Raw genomic sequence first — 15,570 nt, 5'->3', positions numbered from 1 at the left:
AACTTCAAAGTGAACTATCCCTTTAAATAGTAGTAAAAAAGTAAACTTCTCGAATGCTTTTTGACTTCTCATTATGTTGCTTTGTGATTCAGTCCTGACTGTTGTTGTGGTCTCTCACCATGTCTCTACATCTGTTGCCTTTCAAAGTCAGAGACGACCAGCTGTTACCGTCATCTTCAGAGAAGATGTTGTCCACACGCTGTATCCATTCTAATCGGGACTGATTATAGACTGCGATTAGAATGCAAGACACTAACTCTGTCCACTAACTGAAAACCCAATAGCATCAACAAAAGCCAGACTGTCCGTTTCTCCTGCAGTCGGATGAGCTGGAAGGAATCGATTATTGCTCCTGATAAACATATTTCTCAAGGTTCTTCAAAATCTTCTTATCTAAAGCATAATGCTTCATACTTAAATCCAGGTTTGTAGACAAAAGTTTGGGGTGTTTTTTTATGTTTTTGAATGAAGAAAAACTGTAACATTGTGAAATATAATTACAATTGAGAATATCTGTTTACTACGGAGGCGTATTGCATTCACTTGAAGAAAAAAAATCTACTCTGAATTAATGAGTTAATTTTTCATGAGAAAAAAAAAATTGCGCTGTTTTTCTGAATTAATGAGTTAATTTTTCATGAGAAAAATTTTTTTTGCTCTGTTTTTCTGAATTAACGAGTTAATTTTTCATGAGAATTTTTTTTTGCTCTGTTTTTCTGAATGAATGAGTTAATTTTTCATGAGAAAAAAAGTTTTTCTCTGTTTTTCTGAATTAATGAGTTAATTTTTCATGAGAAAAAAAATTGCTCTGTTTTTCTGAATTAATGACTTAATTTTTCATGAGAAAATTTTTTTTTTCTCTGTTTTTCTGAATTAATGAGTTAATTTTTCATGAGAAAATTTTTTTTTGCTCTGTTTTTCTGAATTAACGAGTTACTTTTTCATGAGAATTTTTTTTGCTCTGTTTTTCTGAATTAATGAGTTAATTTTTCATGAGAAAAAAAGTTTTTCTCTGTTTTTCTGAATTAATGAGTTAATTTTTCATGAGAAAATATTTTTTTCTCTGTTTTTCTGAATTAATGAGTTAATTTCTCGTGAGAAAAAAAGTTTTTGCTCTGTTTTTTCTGAATTAACTCATTAATTCAGAAAAAACAGAGCAAAAAAAAAAATTCCATGAAAAATTAACTCATTAATTCAGAAAAACAGAGAAAAACTTTTTTTCTCATGCAAAATTAACTCATTAATTCAGAAAAACAGAGCAAAAAAAATTTCTCATGAAAAATTAACTCGTTAATTCAGAAAAACAGAGCAAAAAAAAAAAATTTCTCATGAAAAATTAACTCATTAATTCAGAAAAACAGAGAAATTTTTTTTTTCTCATGAAAAATTAACTCATTAATTCAGAAAAACAGAGCAAATTTTTTTTCTCATGAAAAATTAACTCATTAATTCAGAAAAACAGAGTAGATTTTTTTTCTTCAAGTGAATGCAATACGCCTCCGTAGTTTTCCATTATATGTTTTGAAATGTTATTTATTTCTGTAAAGGTAAAGCTGCATTTTTAGCATCATTACTCCAGTCTTCTGTATCATTTCTGTTTTATTTATTTTTTTGGTGGAAAAGTTTTTTTTTTACATTATACATGTCTTTACTGTCACTTGTGAATTTATTAACATAATCCAAGCACTTGATTTATTTATTTATTTATTTATTTATTTTTGGGATGATTTTGAAGGTAAGTAATGCAATGCATGAAGGCTCTTTTTCATTTCATCAGGTCACTGCTCATGTGAAATAATCCCAGCAGTGTGAATGAGGTGCAGGGCAGATCAGTGAGGTGAGTATGTTTTCTATGTTCTGCAGTGATGTGTGACACTGACTCTGACCCTGTGCTTTTGCTGGAGTGAAGCAGACTGGATCGATACCACATTAATAGCCATGGGTCTTGTTTCCAATTGCACCCCCTATAAAAAGTTTGTACGTGTGCGTATTTTAGTTCTGTCTCTCCTCTCACATAACACTACCTTACTCTTTCTTACACACAAATGCAAACTCCTCATGGTTACTATTTACCATTTAAACCTGCCAAAACAGTGCTCTTGAATTAAGCCAGTTACAACTGCTACATGCAGAAACAACTGTATACCAAATACCATAACCATCATATACTATACATGCAGCAAGCAAGGATGCATTAAATTAATCAAAAGTGACAGTAAATGTATTTTTAAATGCTTTCCATTCATCAAACCTGAAAAAACATATCACAGTTTCCACACAAATATTAAGCAGCACAACATTGATAATAATAATAATAATAATAATAATAATAATAATAATAATAATAATAATAATAAATGTTTCTTGAGCTCCAAATCAGCACATTAGATTTTCTGAAGGGTCAATGTCAGTTTTACTGTATTTTAAAATATATATATTTTAAAAATAAATAGTTATTTTAAAAATAATTAATAATTAATACATAATTTGCATTTATTTAGGTTTCATACTTGTTAGTGCACTGTAAGAAAAATATTTTCATGTATTTAAATAATTTATAAAATATTTAAATAATTTATGTAGTTCAGATAACATAATATTTTGAGTTTCTGATTATTAAATCAATCTCCTTCATTAACTGAATTTTTCCATGTCAATGAATTTAAAATTAAGGCAACCAGGTTACTTAATTTTTTTAAGTTAAACCAACAATATTTTTACAGTGTACAAACTGAACTCCAAATTCAAAATGCTACTTAAATTATATATATATATATATATATATATATATATATACATACATTTTAGATCGTCAAACATATACTTATTATGACAAAAGACCATAAAGAACATTTAAATAAGACTAATGGGAATAAACAACAACAACAACAACAACAACAATAATAATGTGAAAGAACTAACATGTGAAATTGCTAGACTTCTGACTGGAAGGTAAAAATGCAAAAACAGACACTCCACTGGCTTCCTGTTTGAAGAGGACACTAGAGACTTGTTCAGTGCCATACTGCCAGGCAAAACCGGTTCACGCTCAGAGCCCTGCATGCATCAGAACTCAAACTCTGGGACCCTGTGATAATCTCACCAAGGCACAAGTGTTAAACTTTAATCACAATGTCACATTGCATATACGCTGAAGAGGACAGGCCCCCTCTTAGTCATGGCTGAGCGCCTCTAGATGCGAGTCCTTCTCAGGGACGAGATTGATGGTGACAAGCCTTAACAGAATAACACGAGGACAGATCTGATGTTGGAAACCATACATGGCAATCCAAGACAAACAAGGCCGTTAAACTGATATAAAACTTTAATGTTGGATCTTGAGGCCTTAGGTGAGGTGAAAAGAACAGCGAATTTTATGCTTCACACAATAAAGAAAGTCAAAATATTCTTTTTTTTAGGTGAACTATTCCTTTAAAAAGATGTCTCAACAGTTTCATGAAATGTCTTTGTGAATATTCATTACACACTGCTTTATTGCACCATAAGTCAAATATTATGAACCATCAAATTTGAATTTGTAGCTTAAAGGCCTTGCAAAAAACTTCAGGGTTTTTTATTCCACTGCCTTGTGCTTCTTAATATTGTATGATTCTTTAAAATTAAAAGAATAAATGTGACTGTGGATGCCTGGATGCCATCTCACATTCTGTCTTATTATTATCCATCACCAACCATGGGTAAAAAAAAAGTCAATTTAATTTTTGTAGAATCATATTAGAAACCAATCTCATTTGAAAAATAGAAATCTGAACCAGACTTTTCCAGGCATAAAGGACATGTTGAACTTTTATTAAGGTCCGATGCTGGCAATGGCTTGTGCATTAACGTAAACTGAATATTCACTGGCAACAATACTTAATACCCATACCAAATATCAAGATTAATGAGTCAAGAATAGAGAAAATAAAGATTAATGAAACATGGCAAGGCACTAAAATGTGGATATTTCTATTTTTTGTGAAGTACAGTAGCATTATACATTTGCAATACAAAGCATTTATGCCTAATTAACTATTTTACTTTAAATGAATCATTTTTCCAATTTAAATAAATGATTTTATAAATGAAGAGTTCAGATGCAAAAGCCTAAATGTTATTTGAAATTTTCTTCTTTAATGATGATTTTTATCAAACTTGTATATTTAAGTTCAGTAATTTCACTTAAATAACAATTAATAGGTAATTATCATTGCCATTTAAGTGAAATTACTGAACTTAAATATACAAGTTTGATAAAAATCATTATTAAAGAAGAAATTTTCAAATGGCATTTAGAGGCTTTTGCATCTGAACTCTTCAAATACTCAGTCAATATATATAAAAACGTTTTATAGGTACTTTTTGACATAAAAAATAAAATAAAGTTAAAAAAAATTAAATAACGGAAAATAATAATAGTAGTAATAACAGTTTGTCCCAACTGGGTGATGAATTTAACCATGCTTAAACCAGCTAAGGCCATCTTAGGGTGTTTGTTGTTTGTATTCATACAGCAGACGGGCATGTTCAAACCAAAACACCATGGCAAAATCCATCTCTCTCATCTTTAATCCACAGTCCATCCACACCAACGATCCATGATTTATCCATGAGAACATGCTTACTGAACCGAAGACTCCACTTCACTCTGTATTAACCGCAGCGGCCAGAGCTCAATTAAACAAGCTGGCCTGTTCATGAAGACATCATCACTGTCTGGAGCATTGTACAATGACTCAATGTTTGTGCCTTATGAAGCAGGAAAGCTTTGGAAGTGTTTACCTTCACACTCTCAAATCGATCTGACTTACAATGACCTTATCATCACCTGCAATCATTCTCAGCCCTGAGTGGTAATATGCCTCCTGCCCGGCCCTGGTTTGTTTTCACAGACAAATCACCTCCCTTCCGACTAACCACAACGCTGGTGTGTGTGTGTGCAGTCATGCCTGTCAGTAGAATTAGATGGTCCAATGGTGAAGGCTGCACTTCCTGTGATGGATGCGAGTCTTATTTTCTGATCAGTCGTTACGGAGGTGAAACTGCAGGTCTTTATATTACGCTGAGAGAGCAGGTCAGGGTCGCCCGCTCAGGCTGTGGTGGTATATCAGTGTTTTTTTTTTTTTTTTTTTTTTTTACTGTACTGGCAACATTGTAAAACTTAGCATTTATTTTAGATTTTATGTTCTTAGTGATGCAACATTTAAACATTTCAAGCCCCGGAAGTGATCTCTCGCGCGTGTACGTCACTCATTGTTTACACAGAGATTTCAGAAGTGTTGCCTTTCACTATGAAGATCTAAACATATTTAGATATACAGGAAATTGCAATGGAAGACGATTTCGATATATCAACAGCAACGATGTTTTTTTTCAATCGACAAACCGCTCGTTTCCTGTCTTAGGCCATCAATGTGTACTTACATTTACGAGTCATTAAATCATGTTTAATTTGGACTTCTCTGTGCATGCTCTTTGAGGTGGTGACCATAGACCTCCATTATATGACTGACAGACAAGAACGGTTTGACCTAAAAATATCAAAATTGAAAATACTGCGGAAACAAAGACACCTACATCTTGGATGCCCTTGAGGTAAGCTAAAACATATCAAAAATTAATTTTTAATTAATTAAGTGTCCAAATACTTTTTATGGGCCACTGTTCTGTATATTACTGTATTTATGCAGAAGCGTTTGTGTGCTACTGTACATAAAGAAATCGAAACTTTTTTGATGACTTTGGCTGTCTGGATGTAAAATAAAGTATGTGTTAGACAGCTGTGACATGCACAGTAGCTCTCTGTCTGCTATAATTGCTTAGGTGGGAGGAGAAAGCTCCATTATTTCCACTTATCAGCCAGACACTGTAATGCCAATAAAAGAACAGAGGTGTGAACGGAGTGACAGGTGAACTCCAGTCGGTGGTACTTCTACTGACACCAGAGACTCCTCACGTGGCGTCTGCCTTCAACCTGCTGTGAAGAACAAGTCTTTGTAGATAGCTATCATTACGGCAGCGTAACGTCCCTCTTGTGCCGTGAGCTCAGTTTGCCTTATTCTCGGAAACCAATACTGTAATCCACAGCACCATTAATGTTTATGTCCATAAGGGAAGAGTATAGTTTTACGTTTACTTGGATCAAAGTATTATTGGCTTGGTGTCACATCTGAAAACAAACTGACTCAAAAACAAAGGCTTTATCCTGAAAAAAATGCTTTACATTTCCTGTAAATATATATAGCTAGAGGAAGTTTGGGGATTTCAGCATAAACAACATCTGATTGCCTGTCATCGTCTGCCTGTAGACTTCAACACAGGTGAGAAAAGACACAAAAATAGCAGGTGGAAATCATTTCTCACTTGCACAATCACATCTTTTTAAACGGCGAGATCTCCGTTGAGTATTTCCCGTTATCAGAAAGAAGATCCAGAGACACACTTTCTGATTTCAATTTGCAGCTCTACCATAATCAGACCTTCACCATCGAATGGTTTATGACAGACACAGAAACTTGACTGAAAATGTGTTATTCTCGAGAAGTTGTGTATGTTAAAGGGGAACTCCGGCGCAAAATGAACCTTTGGTCTAATAAAACATTGGTACCTTGTCGACCATTCTCTGAGATTTGTTTTCATGATAATCGAATGTAAAGAGTTTTATCTCTAAAACTGTTTAGGGTATAATGCTAGTATATGGGGGCATATAATAAGTAAAAAGAAATCGCTAGTTAATACCACTAACAAGGCTCAAAATAGCCCCACACTAACACAGTAACATAACGAGGGTCCCTACATGCAAAACAAAGCATTGAGATCTTTTTAAGTGTACGGACCGTTTAATAAGAGTCCATTTCGTGTATACAGAGCAGGAGCCATCTTTTGAAAATAGTCTCGACAAGTCGAACCACGAACGCTGTTCATACACTCTAAAAAATGCTGGGTTGTTTTAACCCAAGTTTGGGTCAAATATGGACAAACCCAAAATGCTGGGTTAAAAATGTAATGTAAAAATTTAACCCAACGGCTGGGTTAGTCCATATTTGACCCAAAGTTGGGTTAAAACAACCCAGCATTTTTTAGAGTGTACAGTTCAGCTCACTTGGGACGTCGTTCGTGGTTCGACTTGTCGAGACTATTTTCAAAAGATGGCTCTTGCTCTGTCTACACGAAATGGACTCTTATTAAACGGTCCGTACACTTAAAAAGATCTCAATGCTTTGTTTTGCATGTAGGGATCATTATGTTACTGTGTTAGTGTGTGGCTATTTTGAGCCTTGTTAGTGGTGGTAATTATTAAATGCCCCCATTACTAGCGTTATATGCTAAACAGTTTTTACAGATTTAACTCTTTACATTTGATCGGTCATTAAAACAAATATCAGAGAACGGTTAACTAGGTACCAAAGTTTTATTAGACCAAAGGTTCATTTTGCACCGGAGTTGTCCTTTAAGGACCCTTAAACCAACAAAAAGCAAAGCTTTTTCACTAAAACCAATGTTTGCTTCTATTAAATGCCTGAAATAATGATTCAAAAACTCCCTTTATAGACCATTTCACAAGATGTAAACAACACTGGTCCAGAAGCACTTCCTGTTTCAGTTTGTAACTGTTTTCTTTATTTCACATGTACAGAAAACGTCTTAAAGATGTTTGTTTAACTTTTTGATTCAGTTTTATATGTTCTGTTGGTTGTATTTTATCCCAGCTTTTATGTAGTGTTAAAAAACTGAAACAGGAAGTGCTTCTGGACCAGTGTTGTTTACATCTTGTGAAATGGTCTATAAAATAGTCACTTGTTTAGTTCCTGGTCTTGTTTATCAGCCGGGTCTCACGTAAAAGCGTCTCTATAACACGCATTGTGTATTGTCGTGTAATTTATACAAGAAAATGAGTTTTTACATGCATATGAGATGCAATTTTTCGCGTGCATTTGATAAGCAGTTCATTTGCGTGTAATACACCCAACACATTCTCATCCTTTGGCGTCACATAGGTGATGCCATATGACATTTCGTCGAAATACTATGTACATGTCACCCTTTAGCATCAATATAACATGCACTGTTATGGGTAGGTTTAGGTCTGGGGTAAGGGTAAGGGTCTGCGTCTCATATTGACGCTAAAGGATGCCAGTCACCTTTATGACGCCTGTTATATTGATGCTAAAGGGTGCCGAAATGTCACTTATATGACGCATTACATGATAACACATATGCGTGCTATAAAGACGCATTTAGTGTGATCGGGTTGGTCAAATTGTAATTGTCATCCAGCATAAATAAACTTGTACAGTAAGCAGAGGCCAATCGACCACTAGCATGACATCACTGCATATTTTCAAGTCAACTCTGTGACTTGACACGATTGAAGACGGTTATGTATAATAAATGGGGTGAGGACAGGACCTCTATAAGACAGATATTATTATCACAGGGTTTCATTTGTAATACAATAAGGCCATGAAACATTTATCAAAACCTCCTGCTTCAATTCAGCAGCTCGTCATATGATATGGCTCTCGTGTCCATTTCTTCTGCATAAAGAGGATTCAGTCTACATGTGAAAACATCACTACATATATCATCAAACCCACACAACAGGGTTATCAACACATATTCTCAGCTTAATTACTTCGCTATCACTGCTGGTGTTTATTAAAGGTCATTGCCTCCTCGCGCTACAATACAAACAAAATCGAGATTAATGAGACCTTTGTGTATAATATGTATTCCTCTGCTGTGCCTGGTAAAAGTGTCGTTATTGAATATGATGCTGCTGGGGTTCTCTGCGTGCTTGTTTAATTGATTGTCTTGTTTGGGTTTTTGGACAGCTGGAAGTCCTGAAGGCACTGAACCGTCTGTGTGCTGCGAGAAAACTGGCGTCACCCTCCACTTTCATGTGCGTTTACTAAGGCCCCATTTAGATCTGTTATTGACAACCGACTCAAGTGACGCAATCATTACAAAGCTATGTTTAACTATATTTCTCAGTGGCAAAGTGTTAGCGTTTCTTTTGTTGAATCATGAACAGCTTTTCAATATTTCAGCAATCATGCCCTGTAGTTTTTGTCAACTGTTAATCAGAAATAACAGTGTCTGCTGAATGAACGTTTGGAGTCGGTTCTATTCAAAGAATCAACAGCTGCGTTTACAATCTACTTAGTCTTACAATGCTTTTGGGAGAAACAATTGCTTCCAATGGTTTCTTCCAATGGTTTCTTTTGGTTAGTAAAACTGCAATACAGTCGGATGGCTCACTCCAACACCAAATCATTTAGCTCATTTTCTCACTCAGGATATTATAGGGCTAAATAGCATTCTGAATGACTTGCTCATTCAAGCCAAATTGAAAAGTAATCAAAAATGCACGTGACAACTTTGTATTTTTAGTGTAGCTAAATGCTTACATCATGCAGCACATTAAACGATGTACGGAGTCATAAAATCAAAGACCCTCATCACAAGTGGTCACAAGAGACAAAACTGTGATGTAAGTTACTATACAAATGTACACAGCGATCTGTCCCAGCTGTCCACTTGCGAATGGATGATAACAGGCTCAAAGATATTATATTAAGATCTTCCTTATGTTTCTAAGGTTGGAAGGCTTCTCATGGGAAAATATGATATGCTTATTCTTTGTGAGTGGATTTTGGAAATTTATTTTAAGGATTTATTTTAAAACCGGTTTCCATTTGGCCACTCGAGAAACCAATTGCATCTATATTAACAAAGAGATTGAAGACTCTCAAAGAGTAATTGTGTTCTGCATGACGCCGAACTCCACAGGCTACACTGGTGCATTTCAAAAGAGCAGAATAATGTAATTTTTTTGTAACATGATGTGGAGGGAGAGGAGTTAGACACAGTGGGATTAGTGATGACATGCTTTTATTTCAAACAGAAATACGAAGTATAAAGTTGCGTGCCCTGGGGTGATTAAATCTGCGGCGTACAAAGAAAAAGAGCCATGGTGTCTTCTAATAAATCTGACTTTTTGTGTTTCCGGGCTGTTTGCGCAATACGAGAAACTGCCATTGAGATGGATAGGAGTGTTGACAGATTTCTATTAGACCTTCTTGGTAGGCAGAAGGTGAGCTCATCACACACAAATGTTCTGATATGCAGAACTAGACCGATGGTCATTGGAAAGAGGAGGTATTTCCTTTTCAAAAGCTGAATACGGCTTAAATATATGCAGCTGGCCCGCTGTGTAACTTCAGGCTACTTTTGCAAATTTCCATTTAATAAAAAAAAAAGTTTTATTATATTAAAATGTTATTCTCTTTTTAAAGGAAAATAACATTTGACAGCATTTGGACAAAAAAAAAATGTGTGTACAAATACTGAAATACTATTTTAATAATAACAATAATTGTAAAATCAATATTTATCAATATTTTCATTCATTTTTTTGGATAAGTAAAAACAATTTTAAGCATATCTGATATTATATTATAATCAAAGTTTGCACTGTAAAAATGAATACGCTTTATCAAATCAATAAAATTGTGGCAACAGATTACAAGCAATATTATTCATTAAATTTAGCAAATTAGAATTGAGTAATAATTAATCACATTATTCCAATAAGTAAAGTTTACACCGAAACATTTAACAAAAATATCTCACTAACTAAACAGACGTCAAAGAATCTTAGAATCGTAATTTTAAAACAAACCGATCACCATAATGGTGACTTAAATTTAAGTTTTTTTTTTGTTTGTTTTTTTTTGGTTGTTGATTTTATAATGGAATTTTATATGGTTAACTTTTAAGGAATTAATTTGATTAATTATTACTCAATTCTAATTTGTTAAATTTAATTAATAATATTGCTTATTATCTGTTGCCACAATTGTTTTGATTAGATAAAGCGTATTCATTTTTTACAGTGTGGGGTCAATAAAATTGTATAAAGTTTTTGGAAGAAATTACAAAGCCTGCCGTAAAAAAGCAATATTGTGAAATAGTAAATAGTATCAAAATATAAAATAAATTTGAATATATTAATTTTTTCCTGTGATGGCAAAGCTGAATTTTTCAGCATCATTACTGCAGTCTTCAGTGTCACATGATCCTTTAGAAATCATTCTGAATTGCTGCTAAAATAGACACGTGAGATGTCATATGCATTTTACTGTAGTCTTGCCTCTCTTTGGAAAAAATCCGTTGGGAATCTTTCAGGTCTCGTAGCATTCTGGTAGCGTACTGTACATAAGCGCACATTCGGCTCAGACTGTAAATCAATTAACAGGAAACAAAGCCCTGCTGTCAGATACTGTGATGAAACGTTCATGCAAAGATGCCCATGGCCTGTAATAGCGCTTCGCAGATGAACTCCATTAAAGTTTCTAATGGTTTTTCAGGGTGTGCAATGAAGCCTGTTCCCAGGTTTTACATAAAACAGGTGAGAGAGTTATGAAAACAAAAGAGGTAAACAATGAGCTGTTACATCCCATGAGCAGCCTGATGACAGATGCCTCGAGGGACTATGGAGAAACGCAGCCTCCCCGCAGGACTCGCTTCTTCTCTCTCTCACTCTCCCCAGGTCCCTGTCTCTCTAAAACATTCATACACAAACACAGTGGTTCAGGCAGACACCTGCTGCTAGTTTTCTAGCTGACTGCTCTCAGAGTCTGCCGAGGCATACATCTGGTGGAGAAGCGGGCCGTTGTGCTCTACGGAGCTCAGCAATGTGATAATTTGCAACCGTGAGCTCGGCTACATTCTACAGGGCATCAGGGCTCTAATGAAAATCACAAGTCTACAATGAAAACAGACCCAAAGGGGGATGTAAATGGCTCCCATCAAGCATATCAGAAATTCTGAAGACAGATGTTCTTTTTTCACATGGGTCACAGGGCTTTGCCATTCACTATAAGGTTCTGTAAGCTTGGCATGCCACAGCATTTCAAATACTGAATGTTAAATGTTTTTACTGTTATTTTATATTTTTACTGTTATCTTATTCTGCAGCAACAACTCATGGATTTATTTCCTTTTTTGTTGTTGTTGAGTGGCCCACCATAGTAACAGATTAGTTATAGATTAGTTCACTTCAAAATGATCATTTTGTCATCATTTACTGTTTCAAACCTATGAATTTCTTTCTTTCTGCTGAAACAGTTGATGGACCCCATTGACTTCCATAGTATTTTTTTTTCCTATATGAAAGTCAATGGGGCCCATCAACTGTTTGGTAACTGACATTCTTCGAAATATCTTCTTTTGAGTTCAGAAGAAGAAAGAAATTCATGCAGGTTTAAAACAACTTGAGGCTGCGTAAATGACAACATTTTCATTTTGAAGTGAACTATTCCTTTAAAAACACCAAACTTTTAAAACACCAAAATTTACCACATTATTAGTGGTGCTAATGGCACATTGAACATAGTCTTAAATTCAGATTGCAACAGCATTCACAGCACATTTTGCTTCCATGATCAAACGCATTTCCGATTGAAACATTCTGCATGTAGCCTATACTGGCTGAGAACAAAAAAGCCTTGGACTTCTAGAATATCCTATGCATTACATTCTGAAGGAAAAAAAAAGATTTAGTTTTTCCCCTTAGGAATAACTTGCACCAATGAATCATACCTAAATAAGACCAGGAACATGCATTTAAGGGATTTCTTTAGTGGAACACAAAATGAGATGCCAACTTGAGGTTGAGTAAATGATAACACAGTTTCCATTTTTGGGTGTACTATCCCTTTAAGAAAGTATGCTTGCTTTAAAGGGATACTCCACTTTTTTTGGAAATAGGCTAATTTTACCACACCCCCAGAGTTAAACAGTTGGGTTTTACCGTTTTCGAATGTATTCAGCCGATTTTCAGATATTTAGAAGAATATCATAAACCAGACAGTTTCTGGTCTCATTGACTTCCATAGTATATTTTTTTTCCTACTATGGAAGTCAATGAGACCAAAAACTGTCTGGTTACTGATGTTCTTCTAAATATCTGAAAATCGACTGAATGGATTCGAAAACGGTAAAACTTAACTGTTTAAATCTGGGGGAGTGGAAAAATGAGCCTATTTCCAAAAAAGTGGAGTATCCCTTTAACAACCTATTTGCCAAGCAACTTTTTGTTCAGCTTCTGTCCCTATAGAGCAATATGAGGTTTAACACAGACTGCCCTCCTGGAATCCCACCCGCAGTGTTTGTGTCACATGAACTCGCTGGCTTCTATCCACCAACCAATAATTGATCCATATTAATTCTACCCATTCAGCAAGAGCTGAGGATGTCACATGTCTCTTATTCAATACCATGTAGTTGAACAAACCAGCAAGAGTATATCTTTATATAAGTTTAGACATTTATATTCATGCATGAACAGAATTTGTTCACACAACTTCGCTTTAATTAATGCATCACCTGAAAAATTGAGGATTGAAGAATTGCACTTCCAGAACAGTTCTTATGTGTGTGGAGATCAGTCAATTCAGTCAGTTGTCTCTTTTTAGGCCGACTGACATTGCAAGGGCTAATATTCATAATTATCAGAGCAGTCTATTTAATAAGTAACCGTGACATAAATTCCTGGGCTGGAAATAAATGTAATTACTTAGGCTTTTAATGTTTTTAACTTTCATTAAAAGTTCTACCCCATGAAAAATTAGTAATATTGAAATCATACATCCACAATGCTGCTGTTACAAATGCACCTTTAAAAAAAAAAAAGATGCCATTATGAGTTTAAATAAGGTAAAAGATGCTGCAGACTCTCTTAGGAAGTGATATAGAGTCTTCACAGTTAATTAGAGCTGAAAAACCCCTGACACAAACCAGCTGCTTCAGAAGTCAATACGATCACCCAGCTTACACTGTAAGCTTTTAGTGCAAGGAATCATTCCCATATTGATTTGACCATCCAGAGAGAGGGTTAATTACCCTTCAACTTAATTGCTCTCTAGGGCTGATTTAGCATTCATAACTGATGTTAATTGATTTTTTTTTTTTTTGCCTTTGTTTCATGTTTATCTTGTCATGTGTTCTTACAAGATTGAACTGAATAGACGAGCTCCTCTAAAATGTACTGTACTATAGAAATTCATAATGAAATGCTTTTAAACTATCACGCAATTGTCGACGGAGGAAATAAATAAAGGAATGTCTGCAATTGATGAAAATATACATCTGGACCAACTTGAGCACTGTTCCCATTCCTATAATATATTTAGGGGTAAACTCCCAACAATTTTTCTATCAAATTGCTAATCAAGCTGTATAAGATCAGAGAAAGTAGCAGATAATAGAGCCACGTCGAATGGGAAAATCATAAAAATCCAGCAGACAAAACTAAAAGATCAACCAGAGTCAACACAAACCAACAAACAAATCTAAATCAAAAGTTAAAGGTAGATTAAAACAATGTAATGAGGTTCAGGGAACTCACAACAAACTTTGGCATTCTGAAAAACAGGTTGCATCTCTTCCGTGTGTGCTTCAATAAATATAGAGCCATTTTACTTAAAGTCCACTGCATATGCAGATTTATCTAAAAGTGTCTTTTTTTCCCTTCTTCTCACAAACATTTAGATATTTAAAAATAATTAAACACCAACAATAAAAAGAAGTAGCTCAAGAGGCTTAATATCTCCACTTCTATCATAGATATCGCAGTCACTTCGTATTGCCTTAACACTGTCTCTGACAAGCGGATGCAATGCGACCTGTTTTCCTGTTTGTTTATGTTACGTTCCACATAAAGCCTGTATTTAAAATCAAATAACAAAACCTGTAAACATACCAACAGGAACTGGTGAACAGGTGAGTTGAGAGCTGTTGTGAACATTGCCTCTGGTGGTGGGGAGACTGTACTGCAGCCGTTCATGAATGCCCCGGATAGCAAATGACATCTGTCCCAGTTATGGCCCACATCTCCCACATTCCACAGCCAGAGTGTGGCTGGCAATAGCATACACTGTAAAAAAAAATATTGTTGGTTTAACTTAAAACCATTTTGTAAACTGGCTGCCTTAAAATTTTAAATTCATTGAGATGGAAAAATTGAGTTAATACAATGAAGGAGATTGGTTTAATCATCAGAAACTCAAAACATCATGTTATCTAAACTACCTAGGTTGATTTGACAAAAGAAAAATTGTTGTGATTACAAATCATGAAAATATATTATTTTTACAGTGATGCAGGCCTCATCTGGGCCAACTGTAGCGCATATAGCTCAGCTCTGACAGGAAGGTCACATGATCCACATCTGGGCCACACACAGCAAACCACAACTCTAAAACCCGATGTCAAAACTGAGCCATATGTGCCAAAGTTTGGCCCAGATGATGCCAGGTATGTATATGATCGGGGGCTTTTAAAGTTACCAACCATCTTTGGTTACCAGTCCATCATTTTAAATCACATAACCAACCACCTCTTAGCATTATGATTCTTTTATAGGGTTGAGGTCAATATTTTTGGAGTCAAAAGGTTTGGTTTGTGTTTACGCATAGGAAAATTAAACTAAGAAGCAAATCTCCACACTATACTGAAATTATAGACATGCGAAAAGATTATTCTGAATTAATAATTGATGAAATG

The 15,570-nt window shown here is 34.9% G+C and overlaps 1 protein-coding gene across 1 annotated transcript in view; it reads right to left on the bottom strand.

Moving 5' to 3' along the window:
- fam184ab (family with sequence similarity 184 member Ab) overlaps nt 1-14,912 on the bottom strand; it is a 164,909-nt gene extending 149,997 nt beyond the window's left edge. Inside the window, exon 1 of the mRNA XM_089118852.1 lies at nt 14,768-14,912. The gene's annotated coding sequence lies outside the window, so the exon portion shown is untranslated. The remainder of the gene's footprint in view (nt 1-14,767) is intronic.
- Nucleotides 14,913-15,570: the final 658 nt, after the last annotated feature.

This window comes from Pimephales promelas, chromosome 13, assembly GCF_988280905.1.
Source record: "Pimephales promelas chromosome 13, fPimPro1.hap1.1, whole genome shotgun sequence".
NCBI classification, from domain to species: Eukaryota; Metazoa; Chordata; class Actinopteri; order Cypriniformes; family Leuciscidae; genus Pimephales; species Pimephales promelas.
Note: the sequence above shows the minus strand (reverse complement) of the source record. Positions and strands in the feature narration are given on the sequence as shown.